Below are 22,810 nucleotides of genomic sequence, written 5' to 3'. Positions count from 1 at the left end.
TAACCTTATAAGGAAGATCTAAAAGTACAACCTATCATCCCACATCTTCATGAATTAGGTAGCCACTTTGTCTTAGTCTATCTGTGCTGTTATAACAAAATGTCCTGGGATGAGTATTTCACGAAGAATGGAAACTTCTTTCCTAGAGTTCTGGAGACTGGTTTCCAGCAAGGTCCTGGCATGTGAGGTGTCTGATGAGGTCATGCTCACTTCATGGTTCCTTTTCATTGTGACCCCTCACAGGGAGAAAGTGAACAAAGCAATGAGAACAGAATGGGAAACTTCTTTACAGGGCCTTAATCCCCTTCAGTGGGGAGAGCGCCTTCATGATTTGATAGTTTCCTGAAAGACCTCTTCTTTACACTGTCACTTAGGCAATCACGGTGTAGAACTCTTAAGGCATATATTCCATACCTCAAGTGTAAAACCTTAAAATAGCTGTAATTGAGATGAAATATTTTACCTATTCCAGGTAGCAATTCAACATGTACTTTGATAGGAATATTGGCACTAATTCTTATGTTTCATAGAGAATTTCATTCTTAATGTATGCCATCCTTTCTGTTCAAACCAGTAAGAAGCGAAAATAAAAGCAAGTTGTTCTTTTTTTAAAAGCACAACCATAACTAAGGTAACTAAGGTTAATAAGGTTATGTGGTTGTTCAGAATACCCAGTGTTGTCCTCAAACTATCTCTGCAGCCCAATTTGTTAGCTACATTTAGAGGGATTAAACAATGTGTCTGTTTATTTTGTGAACTCTTTCACTGCATTTCCATTTCAAATATCAAACTTCAATATTTTTTCCATGAAGCCCTGTGAATGTTTTTTCAATAACTACATAAACACTAAAAGAAGCGCAGTTACAGAAATACTTTTGAGGAAAAAGGAGAGAAGAAAAATCCTGAAGACCTTTTAATGTTACATTCCCTTTTTGCCACAGCACCAAAATAATAGACTTCTGAAGTATTAGCATATAAAGGGCAATGTCTGAGACCTTTCGACACCTCCTAAAATGAAGAAAGGTTGCACACATTTTGTCTTGCTGCTATGAATAATGAAAAGCCAGGGGATTCCTTGTAGCAGTCCTGGAATAATTATGAAATAGCTGATTAAGTCCAAAGTTAGTATGGAAATCTGTTCCTTTAAAATTCTTTCATAATCTATCTCTAGAGGGAGATAATTCCATCAAATTTGAATTAATCCATAGATAACAGTAATACTATGAGCCACCATTATGTATCTGTATATGGAAATTAATAATGTATGTATTCTCATATTACACATAAAAAATAACTCAGGGCCAGAATACAGAAGGAATTAATTGTAAACACTATAAGTTATGACAGACACCCCAAGAAAGGGATTAATCAACTTCAAACACATAACTTGACCTAACAATAATAGCCCAATCACAGATAATTCTTTGGAGAGTGGGGTTTAAAATGCAAGTCACACAATGATCCCTTCATAGATCCAATAAAGCATTTTTAAAATTACACTATCTGGTGCCATTATAAAGTATAATCGGGGCTCTGTATTACCATCATTACCGAAGCCTATAGTAGAATTAATTGTTCTTCATTTCAGTCAAAAATAGGCTCTTTATCAGCAAGCCTAAATTAAAGCATTCCAAAAAGTTCACATTTTGAATCATTAAGCACGTTATTCATAGTTGGGGTATAAGAACATATTCATTTTATTTTCGCCTGTGTCTTCCTTCTACCCGTTCAGCTTTGAAGCCATATCTACATCATATTCACAGGGAAGGCTGTACAGCTAAGTCTAGCTTTCTGCATCTTGTAAAACTGTATCAAAATTGATAACACATATGCTTTGAACGTTAAAGATAACTGAATTAAGAGGATTTTCCCCATTCTTTAAAAATACATGTGGAAACACACAAAATGAAATTTCCCATTGTAGCCATTTTTAAAGTGTGTCCAGTAGCCTTGCCCCTGTTCACATTGTTTTGCAGACAATTTTCAGAAATGCCATCCACATGCACAGCTTCCCACACACCCCTTCACTGTCCATGGCAGTAACCATGATGTTCCCAACCTCTACAAATTTGACTACCAGAAGAACCTCATCTAAGTGAAGCACAGTATCTGTCATATTCAAAACAGGTTTAATTCACTTAGCTTAATGGTCTCAAGATCGCCCCATTTACACTTTGCATCCAAATTTTTTTTTTTATTTTACGAGAGGATTAATAACAGTCCTTTGACTGTATATGATGTGTTTTCTTTACTCATCTACAGGAGAACACCTGAATCACCATCTCACTCATCTATGGGAGCACACCTGAATTACCATCTCTTTTTCATAATACCACAGTATATGAGGCGACGATGAACGTGAGAAGACAAATATTTCTTTTGAGATTCTGCTTCCAGTTCTTTTGTGTCTGTATATTCAAAATGGAATTACTGAATCATATCAATTCCATATTTAGTCATTTGATCATCCCCCATACTGTCCACTACAGTGGCTATACCATTCACACCCCCACTAAACAAGAATGTAGACGGTTCATCTGTATCCTTGTTATTTAGGCAGGAGGGTCACAAGTTCAAGACCAGCCTGCACCCCAGAGAGGGACACTGTTCCCCCACAAGAAGCAAACAACAAAGTATGTACTAGGAAATTTTTAAAATAAATGAGATAACGTATTTTAATCCTCACAGAATTTTAAGATTTGAGGTGGCTGGGAACGGGAGGGGTTCAACAATAAAGACCCAGATGCCCAGAACCACCTTGAAGTCAAGACCATAGCTGGCCCTTGGGGAGGTTGGGGGTCCATTCTAGAGAATCAGTCCTTCCAAAATGAGAAACTACAAATGACAGAGACCTCCCTGGTCCCCAGCATAAGCCCAACACAGAGGCAAAGCCTCTGCCATGCACAATCTGGGATCTCACGGAAGGGGGTGTGGGGAACGCAGCCACTCAGAGAAGGCTGGAACTGCCGCCCAACACCGCAAACACTCCATCCTTCCCTCTGCTCCACCATCAGCCCACCACCAAAGGGATTTGGAGCCATGGCTCATGGTTGCGGATCAAAGCTCCTGACTCAAGTGAGGGGTCCACAGCTCCAGCTCACAGGAAAAACAACAGATCTGGATTCACAAGAGGGAACCCTAGCTCCAGCTCATAGGAGGGGACCACAGCTCCCGGTTCATGTATTTTTCTGTTACTCGTCTACAGCCCCAGTGTACCTTCACCTGTGCCCTACAGAAAATGTAAAACACCTAATTGAATTTCTAACAATAAAAATCACAGTCTGGGAATTTAAGAAAACTACTTTCATAACTGAACTGATATAATTCTCAAACCAAAAATATGTAATTATATTTTTAAATGTAAATTTTCAATGCTAGATGTACGCTATAATTTTTGACTGACAAAACTGTACTACCAAGCTTGAATAATACTGTGAAATTCATCATTGTTTGGTATTTACTCCCTTTCCTAATTCTCCAACCTATACAAAACTTTTCAATGTAATCATGTCATTTTTAAAATAATGCTAATAAAAAATTTAAATACATCCAAAATAGAAAACCATTCGCTATGTGACTTAAAGTATTTAAAGATTTCTTTTTTATATTGCATTTATTTATTTAGCGTGTGTGTGCGCGCGCGTGCGTGTGTGTGCGTGCACATGCCATTGCAAAAGTACAGAGGTCAAAGGACAAGTTGCTGGAGTTGGTGGTTTGTTTCCACTTGTGGGTCCCAGGTATCAAACTCAAGTTGTTTGGCTTGGTGGCAAGTGCTTTTACCCCCTCATACAGCTCACCAGCTGGCCCTAATTTTTCTAACTTTGTGCCTTTCTTCACATTTGTTTGGGGGCAGGGAGTACATGCATGCCAGGGCATTCCTGTGGAGGGCAGAAGACGGCCTGTAGGAGTCTTCCAGCAGAGGGGTCTAGGGGAGAATCTCAGGCCTTCAGGCTCAGCAACAAGCACCTCTACCCACTGCAACATCTCACTGGCTCCTAGCTTTAATTTGTGAAAGTTTTGTAAATTTTTAAAGTTTGTAAAACTTTAAACTGTTGGCTGGGCATGGTGGCACACACCTTTAGTCTCAGCACGTGGGAGGCAGAGGCAGACGGATCCCTGTAAGTTCAAGGCCAGGCTGGTCTACATAGTGAGTTCCATGCCAGCTGGAAATATAGGGAGACCCTGTCTCAAAAAAACTTAAACTATTCACCTTGATTCCCCTCCTAGTTGTGTTTTAAACTAATAAAACCAAATTGTATGTATTTGTCTTTGAAGAATGTACAGTTCCTCTTCTTCATGTTTTAGATCCTATTATTTTTAAATGGACCATTTCTTCATCTCTGCGTTCTTCATGGGGTTCCTATACACAAAGGTCTAGTGATATTCAGGTTTCTCCATCCCATCCAGAAAGAGTGAACTCCTGCCCATCTCAGCAAAGTTTTTCCTTTGGTCCTTCTCTCTGTCTATTCTTCCTGCCACTTTCTGGGATCTAGGTCCCCATGCAGGGCTCAGCTTCTAGATCCCAATCCTTGGCTCCCACTTTAAGGACATGAGGATAGGATCCTGTTTCACCTTGCGATTATAAACATAGAATGATACCATGTGTATTGGGAGACTAGTAAGCTACTGACTCTAGACGCATTCCGTGATCTAATTCCAAGTTAATTTTCCAGCAGTGTATTCCATCAGAGCGCCTCGATAAATTCTGGCCCGACTCTCCCCGTTCTCAGCTCAATTAGCAATGTTTAGTCAATCAATAGCCACAGCAGAAAAAGAAAAAACTAAGCTCTCTCAAAATCACTTTAAGCAAATAAACAAGACCTCAGGGTTGGGTCTTTTACTTATTAATACTCTGAAACTCTTAAGTAACAGAAAATTATCCTTTAGCATTGAAAAAAAATCTTTTAAAAGATACCAAGTTATTTAATGAAGCTAGCAAAATCAGAGAACAACAAGAAAAATACATCCAAGACTTATTAAAATAAAAACAAGTGTAATCTTAAAATTGGATTTACTCAAATTTTGCTATAACAAAAATACTGGTGTGATTCCATAGTTCTTTTAATTTAATTAATTAATTCTGTGTGTGTTTTATCTGAATGTTAAGTACACCCATGAATGCAATGCCCATGAGATCCAGAAGAGGGCATCAGTCTCCTAGACCTGGAATTATGGATGGTGTTAGCTACCATGTGGGTGCTGGCCCCAAACCAGATCCTCTACAAGAACAGTAAGTGCTCTTAACCACTGAGTCATCTCTCTCCAGCCACTGTTTTTTCGTAAAACCATATTTCAAAGTTTGGTGTGCACCACATGTGTCAGGACCATGATAGTGGAAGGGGTGCTTCAAAAAGTTCAAATTCTTGCCTTCTTCCAGACTTAATGAACTGGAATTTGGCAGTGTTGCCATTGATTCTGCATTTTAGCTTTTGAGATAATTTTTATAGAGGCTGAGGTAAAAGGTACCACTTGATACTGTGTGTCTGACAGCGTTTTTAAGCAAGGCAGAATGCAAGAAATGGTTAATATCCAGATATCCAATGATATAAAGATTTATTACAATACTCACTCCCCAAAATACCCAAAGGATACACACTGGGAACACTTTTTAAAAATCCTAGATCTACTCTTGTTTTTAAAAGATAAATAGTTGGGCTGGAGAGATGACTTAGCGGTTAAGAACACTGCTTTTTCTTGCAAAAGACCCGGGTTTGAACCCTAGCACCCACATGGCAGCTAACAACGGTTCAGAACTCCAGTCCCAGGGGATCCGACAGCCTCTTCTGACCTCTGCAGGCATTGCACGACATGGATGCACTTACCTACATGCAGACAATAAATGCATATACATAAAATAAAAATACATAAAATTTAAAAAAATAAACAGTAAAAAACTAACTTAACATGTTAGTACCTTTTAGGTGGCAGAGAGTGGCAGCTTTCTTATTCATAGACTCCACAAGGGTATCAGAAGCTCCTGCATCACCTAATAGCATCCTGAAGTTCTTGTGTAGATATTCGGATGTGGAATATTAAAAGGAAGTCCCATCACTTGACAAAGGAACACAGAATTCTAATTATTCTCAGAAACTGTAATCTGTCCTCTGAGGTCCAAGAGACCATATAGAAAAACTTAAAGTGAGGATTAAAGCAGTCCTTGGCCACCACAAACTGTCTGTGTACCACACATTACAAGTTTGGACAGTCCTTTATCCCGTAAGCAGTGAATACCAAGGTTAGTGTTGACTGGGACTCAAAACTTGGAGCACTTGCTGCTCTCGCAGAAGACCTGAGTTTGGTTTCCAGAATTCCTGTCAATTGTACATAACTGCCCATAATTCCAGCTCTAGAGTTTCCAATGCCCTTTTCTGGCTCTGCAGCACCCTCATGCATGTGTGCATACACACAAACAGGCACATACATGCATACACCTAAAAAATAAAATAAATATCTTGAAAAGAAAAAAAGAAAAACATTGAATGACTGATGAATATATTAAATATAAATACAAAACAAAATGATAAACAATAAAGCTTTAGGGCTATGGAACTGTTTCCACAAGTAAGAGCACGTGTGGCACTCATACGAGGAGATGTGAGCTCAACTCCCTAAACTCACTTTAAGGCCCAGTCTGGTTGCCCCTAACCCAGCCCTAAAGCAAAAGGACAGACACAGCAGGATCTCTGGTGTTTCCTGGATGCCACTGCAGCTCCTGGTTTAATGAGAGTTCCCATCTGAAGGGAATAAGGCAGAGAGTGATAACGCAAGACATTGCATACTGGCACACACATCTGCATTCATGTGAGCCCACACAACACAGGCACCATATCATATACATACACATACATACATACACATATACAAACACACAAACAGATATACACACATATTAAGAAAAAAGCTCTAAGGAAAAATGAAATACGTAAATCTAAAGAACAAGGGTGTGTATATAGAGCTCCCACTATGGTCCAGCTGTCCAAGGTGGATCACCTTGAGGTGGATCTTTACTTCCATCTGCCAAGGTTACCATGGCTCAACAAATTTTCAAGCAGTTAGACTGCTTCAACCTGTCCTTTGTCTTAGAACATTTGGGTTGTTTATGACAAATAAAGCTTTTAAATTTTTAATTAGTTCGATCTCTAAATCTTTTTAATGTGTTTGCCTCTTGGCATCATGTGCCTTCTCTCTCCTTGGAATCTTCCTTTTCTGGCTTCCTTCCTGGGCTATTTTCTTTTGCTGAGGACCAGAAATCTTTATTTCTTCCTTCACTCTTCTCAGGAGAAACTTTCAGCATTTTCTCTGCTGGCAGAGATATAAATTTACATTTCGTTAAATTAAAAACATAGACATTTTATTGCAATACCCTACAGAGGGAAGATTTAGGTTAAATGAGAAACAGAAGCAAGCATCTTCCGTTTATAAACCTTTCTCTCTCTCTCTCTCTCTCTAAACAGATGCAAACACATTGACACACACAGACATATGTACACACAGACATCACAGACATGCACATATAGATAAACATGGACACAGGTTAACACCACAAACACACACACACAAACACACACAAACACACACACACACAAACACACTAACACACACACACACACACACCCTATGTATAGGCTTTTATTCCTGGTCTTATTTTCTCATCTATTTTTATTATAATAATCTACACTTTGAATTCTTTAAAACAGACGAAATTATCTTTAGAAAAAGACAAAATAAAAAGAAGTAATATTAAAATACTCTGCCTAGAGAAAAAAAGCAATTCAAACTATATCTCAAAGTAATAACCTTCAGATTTTCCATTTCTAGGTCATTGTTTATCAAGAGATACAGAAGCCCTCATTGGGAAGATAAAGTACCCACACCTGATGGGATGATGGTGCTGATGTTGCCTCTTCTGTTAGTCTCCATGACCTCCTCCTGCCCTGCTGTCCCCTCTGTCAACCTTCAAAAAAATCACAGCAAACTCACCGTGTTGCATGGGTCAAAGTCTTTCTTGGGACTTTTAGGATGTTCTTTTTAGCATCCATATCCTGTTTCTTTCTTGTGAAAAACTGTCATTTATTCTCAGTTCTCTAATTCTGCTTCTTTAGTTTTGACTTTTCAGTAGAAGAACATTAAATTTCTTGGTTAGTTATTTCTGTGATTGTTGGCATCAGCCAGAACCACTGCTGGTCCTTGAAACAGGAGAATTTATGATCTGAAAAGCCAGGGGCCCATGGACCCCATTAGGCCAGTGATCCTGAGACACCTGAAATGGAAACAGAAGCCAGAAGTGTGTGGGAGGAGTCTGCATTCTGCTACTGTGTGACAGTAGCCTTGAGCTTTGCATTGTGTACTCTGGGAGGTACACAAGACAGCATTTGGCTGTGCAATGGTTAAGAGCTTTTGTCTTGCCCACGTTTGCTTACATTCCACAGATCAGCCATGACAACCAGTGTGTCCCCATGGACTAGAGAGGCGCAGAGAGCTCTATCAGAAATACCAGTCTGTGCTGGGTCACTGTATACACTGAAGCTGGAAGACCTTAAGCCAATACTGGGCTCCACTTGCACATCAAGTGTTTGGCATTTGGGCATTTGTAAGCAATCCATTTTGTTGATGAACACAGCCTGAGGCATTGCCAAAGACTTCCATCCTCACAGCTTAGGCTCCAAGTCCTTACCCATCCTAGAGTTACTACTCTGAAGAACAACTGATGACTTCTGAAGGCCATCATGGCTTTCAGTACTCATCTGCATATAAAGGCTATGGATAAATAATGTTATAAACTTTGCCATACAATGAATTTGTTTCAAGGGCCAGCTCTGCCATGTATAGGGATATGCCCTTATGCAGCTCACGTAGACTATGTGTGTTAGTTACTTCCCTCAGAGTTGTGAGTCAACACCAGTCATCAGAGACAGCTTAGTGCAGGGTCTGTAGCATGAGTACTTATCACCGGCTGGGCAATACAGCTTGCTATCAGCAGCATCCTTCCCACCCTGTGATCTCATCCCTCACGACCCAAACTAAGCGGTGTTCCTGGTGAATACGCTTCTCTCATTGTGGCCTGGAGTCTACCTGTCCCTTCTTGTCTTAGCAGACAATATAGTCACTATGGCTGTGTTTGTTTAATTCCCCCCTCCCCAGGTTCTTTCCCCTTACAAACCTTCTTCCCACCTTACAAACTTATCCCAAGTGCTTCTTTTGAAAATTATAACTAAAAAAAAATAGCCAGAAAACCACATAATTCTTCCTCTAGTCATGCCCAACATTCTCCTGCCTGCTATTAGCAGGCCACTTCAGACAACTGGGAAAAGTACTTTCTGTGTGTATCTACTGTTTCCCTTCATCTTAATTAGGATCCTCTCTCAGCTCTTCCCTGCAACTGTCCTTGCTAGCAACTCCATTTTTTTCAGTCTTTATTTGACCTGGTGTCAAGTTAAAGCTTCAGTACACACACATATTTGCAATGGTCTTCCTTCTTCCAAGGCCTTTCCAGGTTGGTCTTCTCTGGTACCCTTTCCTTTTGACTGTTACTAGGCAACCCCTCCGCTACACAGCTCTTGAATATCGTGCTGGCCTAGCCCTTTGTGTTCATCTTTCACTCTCCACATAACTCCTGGGCAATCCCACCTACACACAGACCATCAATGCTTTGAACTTGGTTGGGAATGTGTTCAAGTTTGTCCTGTTGTCTTTCTTGATGGTGAAGACGTGTTTGCCATTATGCAATCCATGTTTGCACAAGGATGTCTGTAGACCTTCAGTAGCTGCAGACCACCCCTCTTGAATTTAATTCCCCTCTTCCAGTTTGCTTCACAGCATAACATACCTTCACTTACAAAGCCGTCCACTCCAGGTAACAAGTGCCCATCCAGCCCTCAGCTCTCATCTCCCATGTTACTTCCCCCATGAAGCCTTTCCTAACTTTCTGCATAATTCAAATTCCATAAACTCTCACTAAAAATTAAAACAAAAGCACGTTCATTTTCTCCTATAACAATTTACAAGATACAGAGCAATTACTTTATTTTGGTCTAACTACTTTTCATAATGCTTGGTATATGGCAACTGTTCAGTATATAATGAATGAATGTTTCATCTCAACAATCCAAGAGATAGCCTAGACTCATGCCTCACACTTCCAATATGCTATTAGCTTCCAAATATTACGGATCTTTATTGCCAACCTATTACTCAAACGCTCCCTTCTCTTTCATGTGCCCTTTTCAAATATTTTTTGCTTAACGTTCAAATAGCTTTCCATCCATTTGGCAACAGCTTCTTCGTAACATAATAGTGTTGTATTTAATTACAAGATTCCACATCCAGACTGTTTTTATCCTGGCTGTGTCACTTCCACCTGGTGTGACCTTGAGAAGGACGCCTTACTTCTCAGAGCCTCAACTTCCTCATCAATGAAAGAGTCAACAATCAATATTATCTGGCATGGTGGTTGTGAGGATTTAAAAGGTTTGGCACAGCAAGTGTTGCAGGGTATGCCTTGCCCAATAGACAACAAAATGTTAGCAATTATCATTATTGCCAGCACTCCTCCTGGTATTATGATTACCAGAACACACATACACGCACACGCATACGCACACGCACACACACCCCAAACCACCAGAAACTCTGAGATACAAACTCTGAGATGCGAATTTTAGCACACGTCAATTCTTTATATCCTCTCCAGGCCCCTGGCTGCTAAGAAGCTCTTCTGCTGAGGTTCATGCACAGTTGGTCCTCTGCCCACGTCTCTAGATTCCCTATCCTTCCTTTCCATCTTAACCTCGTGTCTGTCAACACAGAGTTACCTGCATCTAGGAACCTCAGCAAAATGGTGCTTCCACGAAACCTCCATATTGGATCTCATCAAATAGCTTGTGTATTAAGTAAATATTTAGCCATATTTTCTTTAATTCTTACCTTTATTTGGAAGTATCTCTCATTTTTTATCATTTTCAATCACCCAGTAGTGTGCTACTAAAGTTTTAAAATTAGCTCAGGCATCACCTCCTCCATGAAGCCCGTCTTTCCCCCATACTTTGATGGTACCTTTGTCCTTCCTTTCTTCTGGGACTGAGGACAATTGCTTTAGGGATGTTTCCTGACTTTCATATACACTTCCTACCCTGCGGCTTCCTTGAAATCAGTTACTATGTATATTTAATCGCCTAGATGTTCAATCTGCCTGCAGCATGAAAGCATTCAATAAATATATTCTAAATGGAAAAATGTCTAAGTGAATAGTGGTTCATGTTTTACAAAGGAAATTATGTATACTATATGCCTGCTGTTTATATACTTTCAAGAGAACTAGAAGTGAGCACTTTCAGTGAACAGACAGCCTACTAACTGCTCCTACAGGGACCAGGACACACCCAGAAGAGATGAGCTTTCTAAACTCTGATGTTTTTTTCTTCTCTTTGCATTCTCACTATTTTTTTTATTGAGAAAGGTAATAATCCCTATTTTTCTCACACAATATATATCTCTATTTTAAATTTCTTTTCACCTCATTACTCTATCCTCATTCCCTAGTAAGTTCTTCCACAGAAAGAGCACCTAATTCATCTCTGAAAAAAAAACAATGTAGCTGCCAGTCTTCCATTCTTCACCTTGGGCCTTCCCACAAATGCATCTGCCAAGTCTGTACAGACACTAGGTCTGGGTAACAGACATGCTCCTGAGATTATGTATAGGGGCATGCTGTGCCTGTGCTGGACAGCTTTAGTATCAACTTGACACACCTGGGTTGACTCCATAGGACTGGCCTGTGGCTATGTCTATGAGGCATCTTCTTGATTGTTGAGTGATGTGGGAGGGCCCAGCCCACTGTGGGTGGTGCCACCCCTGGGTAGTTGGGCCTGTGTTGCATAAGAAAGCAGGCTGAGCAGGGGCCAGGAGAGCAAGCCAGTAAGCAGCGTTCCTCCATGGCCTGTGCTCCAACTCCTGCCTCCAGGTTTCTGCCTTGAGTTCCTACCTTGGGCTCCCTGATGAGTTGTGACCTGGGACATGTAAGCTGAACAAACCCTTTCCTCCCCAAGTTGTTATTGGTCAGAGTGTTCTGTTACAGCAACAGAGAGACAAACTAGGACAGTGCCTCATATTGAAAGCAGAGCGAGGAGAATCGCTTCACCTCAAAATTCTCCTCGTTCCAATCAGATGTACTCATCAAATCTATCCAATTGCACAAGTAAATGAAAGCATTTTTCACACTTTTTTTCTCAAAAGTTTCCATCAATTAAAGTCATGTGATAGGGAGTGATATTTCTTAAACACATTGTAGAGTAGCAGCATTCTTACCAATATTTATAACATTCTGGAACCCTGCAAGTATCTTAACTATTTCAACATAGCCCCTGTAGTATCATAACTAAAACATATAAATGATACAAAATCTGGAGGGAGACTACCTTATTCTCTGCTTTAAAAGTTTTTAGGTTTGGGGCTGGAGAGATGGCTCAGAGGGTAAGAGCATTGGCTGCTCTTTCAGAGGACCCAGGTTCAATTCCCAGCACCCACATGGCAGCTAACAACCATCCTAACTCCAGCTCCAGGGGATCTGATGCCCTCTTCTGACCTCTATGGGCATTTCATGACATGGGTGCACTTACGTACATGCAGGCACTACACTCATACACATAAAATAAAAATAATAAATAAAATATTTTTGAAAGTTTATTAAGTTCTTAATCATTGTCTTAATGGTCAAACTATACTAAAGAGCACAGTCCATAACTGTGAGGTTGCAGTGTTGTTAAAAAGAACTAAGAAGAAAACCTGAGGTTCAATCCCCAGCAGAGAAATATAATAATAATATAATATTTATATTATATTCTATATTATAATAATATAATTATAGATAACAATAGAAATAGCAATAACAATAATAATATAAATGGATGCAAGTATAAATAGTTGGTCTTGTTGAGTCTTTCTTGTGGTCCCAAGAGAGTGTCATCAGTCATCTGTTGGGCACTCTGAAGGTGATAATTTTCTTGCTTTTTTAATAGGGAAACCAATCAATCATATAATAAACATTACTGTGACAGTTATTAAATTATGCTATGTGCAATGAGATAAAGCACAACATTCCATTTTTTCACACTGACGAACACTGACACAACAAACAGAGCAGTCTCTCCTTTGGGTGGGAGCTTGTCTGGGAAAAGTAACAACCAGGAAATAAGGCTCTTGAATGTGAGCTTCAAAACCTATGAAGTGACAACACTCAGAGTTTTCATTCACGACCATCATCAGTAGCCCCTGATTTCTGTTTCTGGCTTGATTTGATTTTCTACGATGTCTTGCAGATCGAAGCGGGCATTAATGGTTTCGTTTGTCGGATTCTATTGTTGCTAACCCTTCTGATCCTTTTCTTCTTTTCAGGGTCTCAGTGCATTATTTTCCTTTTTTATTTTTTATCTCTATCAATGTGTTTCTTGCAATGTTCTACTAAATGTTACATTTTATTTTTATTTTATTCAATTGATTTCTTTTTCCTGGAAATAGAGTTTTTACAATTAGAACATATATAACATTTTGTTAGGTTTCTACCTGCAAACAGCCTGCCAAATAGGGATCAGTGTAAGAAAACTCAATAAATTGATAAATACAAGGTACATGGAAACAGACAGGTATGAATTTACATCTCCTTTCAGTTCCTTTTAGCAGGAACAACAAATACCAAAACACACTGCAATCCAGTTTCCTTGTCCTTAGAATATAGATGTGCCACCTTCTTTCTGATGTTATTCTGCAGAGTAAAATTCTAGGACATCAGCTACTACGTAGCACACAACTGACAGATACTGTTATTGTTATGATTGTGTTTGCTATTTTATTGGAATTGTGATTTGTCTATGTGGGTCTAAGTGTTAAAGATCAAACCTTAAGGCTTCTGTAGGAGAACAAAAGATAAGTTTTCATAAAGTGTGATAATACAAGATGCACTAACTTAAAGGGAAAAAAAACCTCAAACACTAGACTTTATTAAGACCAAATTATTTTTAAAGATTCATTTCTTATATGTATGTGTATATCTGTGTGAATGTATGCAACTTGTATGTGCATATCTGTGTGAATGTATGCCACCTGTATGCAGGTGCCCATGGAGGCCAGGTGGGGGTGTTACATTCTCTGGAGCTGGTGTCAAAGGAAGTTCTGAGATACCTGATGTGGGTGCTGGGAAATGAACATGGGTCCTCTGCAAGCACCTTTAACCACTGCGCAATCTTTCCAGACCCACAATTATAACCTTTTTCTGTTTATAAAAATTAAGACTGAAAACCTAGAACTAATACCCATAACATATTAACAAAGTTTGTAAAATGCCTTTTAAATATATTTTTTCGGTTATTCTTTGAGAATTTCATACATGTACACATTGTGTTTTGATCAAATCCCACCCTCTACTGCCTCCCCTCCAACTCCTCAACCACTCCACCACATCTCCCAACTTCATGTACTCTTTTTTAGCTCATTTAGTCTACTTAGTGCTGCAGGTATGTGCCTGGGTGTGGGGCCATCTGCTGCAGCATGGGCAGCCTATCAGCATCTACTTCCCAGAAGAAAACTGACACTCCCTCCCACGACAACCATCAACTGCCAATAACTCTCCAGCTAGGGGTGGGGCTTTGTGAGCCTCTCTTCCGTGCATGCGGGAGCACTTTTAACACTATTTTTAAAAATAACATACAAACTACGAGAAAAAACTGTAAAATACCTCATCAAGAAGGCACCTGGTGGTCAAAAGCATATGGCCAAGTGGTCAAACTCACTAGTCCATTAAGGAAATTCAAATGAAAGACAATGAGATACTACTGCCTACCAACCAGAATGATTCAAATCAAGATCAAGACAGACACAAACGTGAAGCATGATGAGCTAGAACTCTCACACCACCAACAGGAGTGTGAATTAGAACCATCATCTTAGGAAATTGTCCGTGTCTATTAAGTTGAACTACTATGTCCCCAGTGACACAGTGATCTCAGTCCTCTGTGGGCACTAAACACTTGTATTAGAAAGAATATTCCGAGCTGTGTTATTGCTAGTAGCCTAATATTAGAAAATCCCACATTTAACTGTTCTTTCATTGGATAAAATAAAGTGTGGTATACTTATACAAAAGAATGGAAATGGAAATGAGGGAGGTTCAGGTATGGATATGACTGGGTTATTGAGAACTGTCACAACATGAACCCAAGTATGAGAACCACAGATATTATGGTAAATAAGCCTGTGAATACAAACAGCGTTGTTCTTTTTCACAAAAAAGTTCAGAAATAAGCAAAATAAAAGTCTGGCACTTGAAGTTATAGTGCTAATTTTCTTTAGGTATGGAGAAGATAATTACTTGGAGGGGAATCAGGGTGGTAGGTTTGGCTGATATGAATGCCCTATTGCTTAGTTGGGTCATGGTAACAGGAATATTCACTTTGGGATGGTGCCGATGAACACTCAGGGTATGTGCATCTTTCTATATCGTTGCTATATTTCAATAAACAGTTTTGTTACAAAAATATTCTTATTTTGAAAAATTCTGCATATTTTATTTGCCAATAGGAATTTTTCATTAAAATTCCTTCCCCCGTAGAAGTTGTATTTTGAGAGTCACGTAAATGAATACAAGTTTGAAACTGAAAATAGAAAAATACTCCATTCCTTTTTTTAACAAATAAATATTTCATTTGTTGATTTCACCAAATCCCTCAAGTCTCCAAAGAGAAAACAGACACCAGGTGACAAAGCACCAGCCTGGACAAGACAAGAATTTTTATCAGCTAATCGCCTTCATAAGCACTATGTAAGCAGCATTTGAGTTCCTTAAGGGCCTTAGTAAACAGTCCGATACATTTACTGGACAAATAAGTAGTATTGGATCATTGCTTGATGTAGAAATCCATTCTCACATCATTCTTTTAGACAAGATCCAATTTACGTTCAGACACTTAAGTTTCAGTGCTATAATTAAAGGATGCATAAGGAGCACATCAGAAAACAACTGTTTTCCAGCTTCTCCTGGGTGCACTGATAACCTGTCTCTGAGGTTATTGCTCATTGATTTACTCAGGATCTTCTCAAGATGTTTCTGAGATAGAAACTTATTTAAAGACTAGTGCCACAATATCGTTTGATCACAGTTTGGTTGTGGCCTATCCCCAAAGATTCAAGCATGTGATGGGCCCCAAGGGAAATGTTACAAACAAGTAGTAGGAGTTTTAGGAGGTGGGACTAGTGGGAACTGGTGGGCTCAGTCAGAAGAACTGATGCCAGACTAGCAGCAGTGGGCAAAGTCTCCCAGGACCCGATTAGCTGCCATGAAAATGGTTGTTATAAGGCAAGTTCTGCTTTCTCAGAAAGCCCTCATCCTTCCTTTATCACTGTGTAGCCTTTTCCAGGCCACCACTCTTGGGGACACTCTGCATATGCCATCTGCCATATTATGATGTAGACAGAAGGATCTCATCAACCAAAGCCAAACATATACCATGCACTCGGACTCCCAGAACTGTAGGTTAAACAAGTTTCTCCTCAATCCACATTAAAGGTAAATGTTTTCTTTAATGAAAATCAGAAATATGCCTAATTATTGTTTTCTCTCAGCCACCAAATTAAGGAGAGATAAAAGGACTTTGTTTTCCTTTATACATTCCAAACAGCTTGCTACTTTTTGTCCTAATTTTTCCTAAAACGTTAATGTTATTCCATTGTTTAATTTGCTTCTTAAGTACAATATGCAGATGAGAAGCAATTTCTCAAACAGATAAATGTATAAATGTTTCTGTTATTCACATATGATGGAAAAGATACAATGACGGTTTTCCTTTCGTAGGAAAAATGTAGGTAGTAGTAAACAATGAATGTCAGACAGGTGAAACAGGCAGTAAGAGTGATCAGTTTAGAAGATGAAGCCCTCACAAGTGCACAGGGGTCAATGAAGAAATTTGACAGAGGCCTCAAGTGTTTCTATGAAGCAAATAAGCAAAGATTTAATGGAATATTGATCTTGTTTATTGCTTTCCAAAGAAATACACTTTAAACTTTTATCTCTAATTATTGAATAAAATGTCATCATGGACTGCTTTATGATAGAAATACATTATGGGAAATGTGTCACTTGGCAATTCTGTCATTGCATAAATGGCATAGATTATACTTTAAAATAACTCAGCTATGACGTCATAAGATTATAGATAATACATATCTTATGGAGCTACTGTGTTATATACAGTATGCTCTTGACCAAGAGGTTACATGTGGTATATAAGAGGACAGGAAATATTTTATTTCATGTTAACAAAATGCTTGTCTGAAAAATAAACATTTAGGAAATAACAGCACACAGTAAAATATGCTGCCTTTTTGTTGTTTTGAGTTATCTTTTATATTACTTTTTATTTTTATGTGTATGGGTGTACTGCCTGCGTGTGTGTAAGTGCACCTGTGCCATACCATGCCCACGAAAGTCGGAAGAGGGTGTCGGATCCCCCGGCAATGGAGTTATGGATGGTTGTTATCTGCCATGTATGTGCTGGGAATATAACCTGGGTCCTCTGCAAGAGCAGCCAGTGCTCTTAACCACTGAGCCATCTCTCTAGCCATTTCAGGTTATTTTAGTTCTTTGTTTTTTGTTTTTCAGTTGCTGTGATCTAATCCAGAGTTTAGCACATAGCTAGGCAAACTACCACTGAATCATATTCTCAGTAATAAAAATCTAAATAAGTTCTATTAATAACCATTAATAACTGCAATTACAATTGTTAACATATCAATAGGACTAATATCTATAGTAAAGTTAACCATTTGAATGCAACTAGAAGTCACTCAGGAAAAATAGTTGCCTCTTTTCCACTAATGAGTAGCACAGACTGAACATGTATCTTGTCTTTATGTTTCACAACTTCATTAGATCTTAGTAGATAACTGGGACATTGGTTATGACTATGAAACTAAAGGAAAAAAAATTAAACAAGAACAAATTAAAGTGGTCTCACTTAAAATTTACTGGCCTTGAACAAGGACGTCAAATAAAAGAAACTATTAATTTCTGTCAATTTTAGTATGATTATATATGATCTTATAAATAAGAAATTTTTAAATATTTTTCTATTTTATCTATTATTTTTATTTTATGTGTATGTGTGTATTGCCTGCATGTAGGAGGTAAGTACACCCATGGAGGTCAGAAGAGGCTGTCAGATCCCCTGGGACTGGAGTTACAGACAGTTGTTAGCTGTCATGTGGGTGCTGAGATTTGAACCCAGGTCTTCTGCAAGAACAACCAGTGTTCTTAACCGCTGAGCTATCTCTCCAGCCCTGAAATTTTAAAATATTTTTAAGTTCCATTGGTGAATGTATCACTGCTAGATTCCAGATAGTGCTCCATAAATGCCAAGAGCAGGGAGATCAAAGTACTATACAGAAAAGGCTAATAAAACAGTCCCAGGACAGGTAGAAAGAAACTTCACTGCTGAAGTTAATGATCTAAAACTTGGTGGCAACAGGCATTCCATCTGAACTTTGATAATTTTGTACTTGGCTTTCACTGCTTTTCTAAACTATCATTAACCCTTGTTATCCACCCAGTTTTGTCTCTCAGACTGTGGGCTCTATCTTAAGGAAAGCCTATATAAGTCCCTCTTTAATTCAGATATTTAGTGGACACCTGATGTATATCAAGCTTGGTTCTAGACTCTGCATATGTGGCCAAGATCAACACAAAAACTAGGGTTGTATTCTAAGCGGGTGGGGCTTAATGAACACAGTATTTCATTCATGAAACACCAAAGGCTAGATTCAATAACAAATCATTTTAAAAGTGTGAATAAAAAGCACAATAGTAGATAAGTATCATTACACTTGAAATAAATCGACTAAATACAGTTGGGCATGGAGGAGTCACTGAAGGTTGTTTTAGTAGATGTAAGGATCAAACACTGCCATAGTAAAATGTAGCAGAATGGATAGTCCAAAGATGGCTGTATCACATCCATTTCATCCATGCTCACTCTTGCCCTGATAGCAATCCTTAAATCTGGATTGTCTTAATCAAGACTTTGTGATAGAAAAGGTACTATGAATCTTCTAATAATTTCAAGAGGCAAAAAAAATGGACCAAAAATTTCAATGTCTATGCCCAGTGGAGCTTGTCCATGGCCCATTCTCCCCACATACAAGCATGCAACCTGAATGAAGGCTGTCACTCAGGCATTCCAGGTTAGGATTTGTTGTTCAAGTCAACTGAATCACATTGATTTACTCTGTGTTGTGGTACACAGGCAGCTCCATTGAGTAATGGCAGCCTTGATAGTCATACCTGACATCATCTAAAGGTGCTTGGGCATCAGGAGAATAGGATCAGTCAGAATGAAATGAATTCCTATTTGCACATGTTCACAGTTGGGAGCCTACGCTGATGATGTTGGTAAAAGCAGACGAGGGCAGGATCCATCCCGTTCATCTGTACTTCTTTTGTTTGGTTTTTGCAGAGTATGAACAAAGATGACACACTTGGCCTTGGGTTAGATTAGCAGGCCTTGGGTTAGGTTAGTCTCTCTCTGGTAAAGACTAAATTGTTTCCTTCCTGGGGAGCAGAGATTGTTCTGCTTCTCACCATAGAATTAGTGCATCCAATGCAAGCATGTAGAACTTTATCTCTATTCATACCTAGATTTCCCCATCTCATCATTAGTCAGGAAGCAACATGTCTGCACAGCCTCATTCCCACTGTTCCTGAGGTATATGAACGTGGAAGGAGCAGAGGTGGTAGATAAGAAGTCTTCCCAATGCTCAATAACTCTATGAGTTTATATGTGGCAGGAGTTACAGAGAATCCATTCAATACTTAGAGAACCTAGAAAACTGTCAGAACTGTATCATTGGTGTACTTGAAGTGAGGACGATCAAAGCTCCAGTATAATTAATACCAAAGCTAGGCAGGGCCAACAGCCCCTGGAAGGTGGCTTCCTTTGTTTCAACACAAGCCAGTCATCTATTGGCAAGAATCCCAAAGCCAGCATTCAGTGTTCTCCGTCATACATAGAACCAGTGCCTGACCGTGAGTGTGTTCTTGTGTTCCCAGTTAATCACTCAAGTGATTAATTAGCAATAAGAGCATTGTAGATGTGACCAGAACCTTGGTTACAAATTCAGTCATCTGCATAGATGGTCTGGATTGTCAAATCAGCATTCATATGGATGTGAGAGGGCATTTTTAGTCAGATTTCTGTAACTATGACAAAATACCTGAGATGAAAACTTATAAGAAAGATTCACTTTACTGGATTGTCTGGTTTTAAAGTTATTAGAAACTTTAGTTTTTAATAGTTAGCTGACTATTGCCTATGGGCCAGTGGCAAGTTAATATATCGTGGTAGAACATGTGGCAGAGAAAGAGTGTTCAACCTCACAGCAGCCAGGAAGCAGAGAAAGGAAAGGGCTGAGCCCCAAGTCTCCTAAAGACATGTCCCCATTACCCCCCTTCCTCTCTGTTAGACCTCACCTGTTAAAGGTTCTGCTACTTCCTCAAAAGCAGCAAGCGGAGAAGCAAGTTTTAAACATAGGAACCTTTAAGGACACACCCCAGATCCAACCACAGAAAACTGACACAGATTAACCAAACAATGTTGAAGAACAGAAACTGAAGATTAACACTTTTTGTATTTAAAAATACTCAAACACTAGTGTAATCAGAACAGTGTTGTGCTAACTTAAAGACAGGTATAAAAATCACTGGAGCAGAAGAGACAAATGTTATAATTATGGTCCAGTGGTTTTAACACCATTGATAAGATAGGTGAGTGAGGAAAAGAAGATGTTTTTAATAACTTTAAAACCAGATAATTCATTAAACAATGGGCAATAATTTGAACAAATATTTCTCCAAATAAGATAAACAAATGATTAATAAGCAAAGGAAAAGACATTCACCGTCACTAGTCATTAAGGAAAGCAAATAAAACCCATAACAAAAGCAAAAAGAGAAATAACATATACCCTGCCTGTGGACCACCATTATCCCCAGCTCCTTCATCCTAAACAATTTATATTCTGTGTCCATGGACCTGCCCACTTTGGACATTTCATTTAAGTGACATATAATTCATAGGTTTTCTGTCCGGCTTCTTTAAGTTAGCATATTGTTTTCAAGTTCCCTTTATGTTACACTATGTACTGGTGCTTAAATGCTTTTATTTTCAAACAATATGCCATTGTATAGATATGCAAAGTTTCATTAATCAGTTTATGAAAAGGACTTTTTGACTGTCATGAATAATGCTGCTTTGACATTTGTTTCCAAGCTTTTGTGTAGAAGTAGGTCTTCAATACCTAGGGGTAAAATCATGGCGTTACATGATAATTCTATCTTTAACACTTTACGGAACTGTCACAGCAGTGATCTTACAACATTTGAGGATCTGTTTCTTCCATATCACCAGCACTACTTCTCTCTTTTTCACTTTAGCCAGTGCTCTTCAAGAGTATATAAGCAGTAAGGATGACTCAGAGACACTCTCAGACAAGCCAGTCTGCCCAGAAGACTCAGACAAATCAGGCTGCCTGGAAGACTCAGCCCAGCCTAGCTGCCTACAGAGGCAGAGATCTGCTGAGCTGCCTGGAAGAGGCTCAGACCAACCAAGATACCTGCAAAGATACTCCCCAACCTGTTGAGCCTCCTGCCTGTGGGTTGTAAACTGTGCTCCATGTTTCATGAGTGTAGTTTGAATGACTTCTAAGATCCTGTTCTTGACTAGTACACAGCTCTCTCTTTTAGTTAAAGGGCCAAGGAAGTTTTTCAGTCATCTTTGAGGGGATGCTCCTTGCTGTCCTTTCTCTTCTAGAGACATTTTGAAGTGTGTAGAAGACCACTGGCTTCCACCTCTTTACTTGGTCCACACAAAGTTTGCGCTGTCGAAAGTCCCATTCCTCAGCATCAGATGGCATGTTCTCCAACAAGGCATTTTTTAATTCATGTAAGAAAGTGCATGCACTGTCTGGTTCTCAAAGGAGGAAAGGAAGTTTGATATTCAGCATTAGCTGCTATTTGGATGAGAAGGGAAAGATAATATGAGAAATTGCTTTCAAATGTCTTTTGCAATGAAAAATAAAAGTAAACAAGCAATAGTAAATTGTGTCAGCACCTAGCACTGCAGTCTCTTTGTGTTATGTTAATAAGAACTAGAAAACAATGCACATTGTACATAAATCCTCTAGCAGTTGAGTGAGAATAAATTGAATTATAAGCTTTAAAAACCAAAGTCTATGGGAATTAGCTGTAGGCGATATAGGTGTTTAGGTATTGATGAATATACTCATTTTAGTTAAAAGAGCATTGTGATATGCTTTAGCTTTAGTGAGGGTGTGTTTTTTCTATTCACTTTTAAAAAGGGAGGTGGTGAGTGTTATGATCCTTTGATGTAGCTTCTACTTTAATTGAAATGCCACTAGAGATGTAACTTCTGATGGAAGGACACTGTGTTGTTACTGGATGTCTTCTTTTCATATTTTCTTTTTTAACACGCTTATGATTTGGTAACTAGTTTTTATACGACATATAGTAGAATTGGTGAGGCATTATACAGCAGAAAATTAGAATAAGGCTAGTCATAAACATTCCTCAATTCTAAGGTCATTTTATTTTGTGGAATATATTTTTTAGTAGTAGCAATTTTCTCGATTTTTTTTCTTCAGGTTTTCTTGTTAGATAACAAATACTTTTTCCACAGACCACAGCATGGACACGTGAGACTAAATGTTGAGTACACACACACACACACACACACACACACACACACACACATACACA

Source organism: Nannospalax galili, unplaced genomic scaffold (genome assembly GCF_000622305.1).
Source record: "Nannospalax galili isolate Female #2095 unplaced genomic scaffold, S.galili_v1.0 scaffold162, whole genome shotgun sequence".
NCBI lineage: Eukaryota > Metazoa > Chordata > Mammalia > Rodentia > Spalacidae > Nannospalax > Nannospalax galili.
This window is presented reverse-complemented; position numbering follows the sequence as displayed.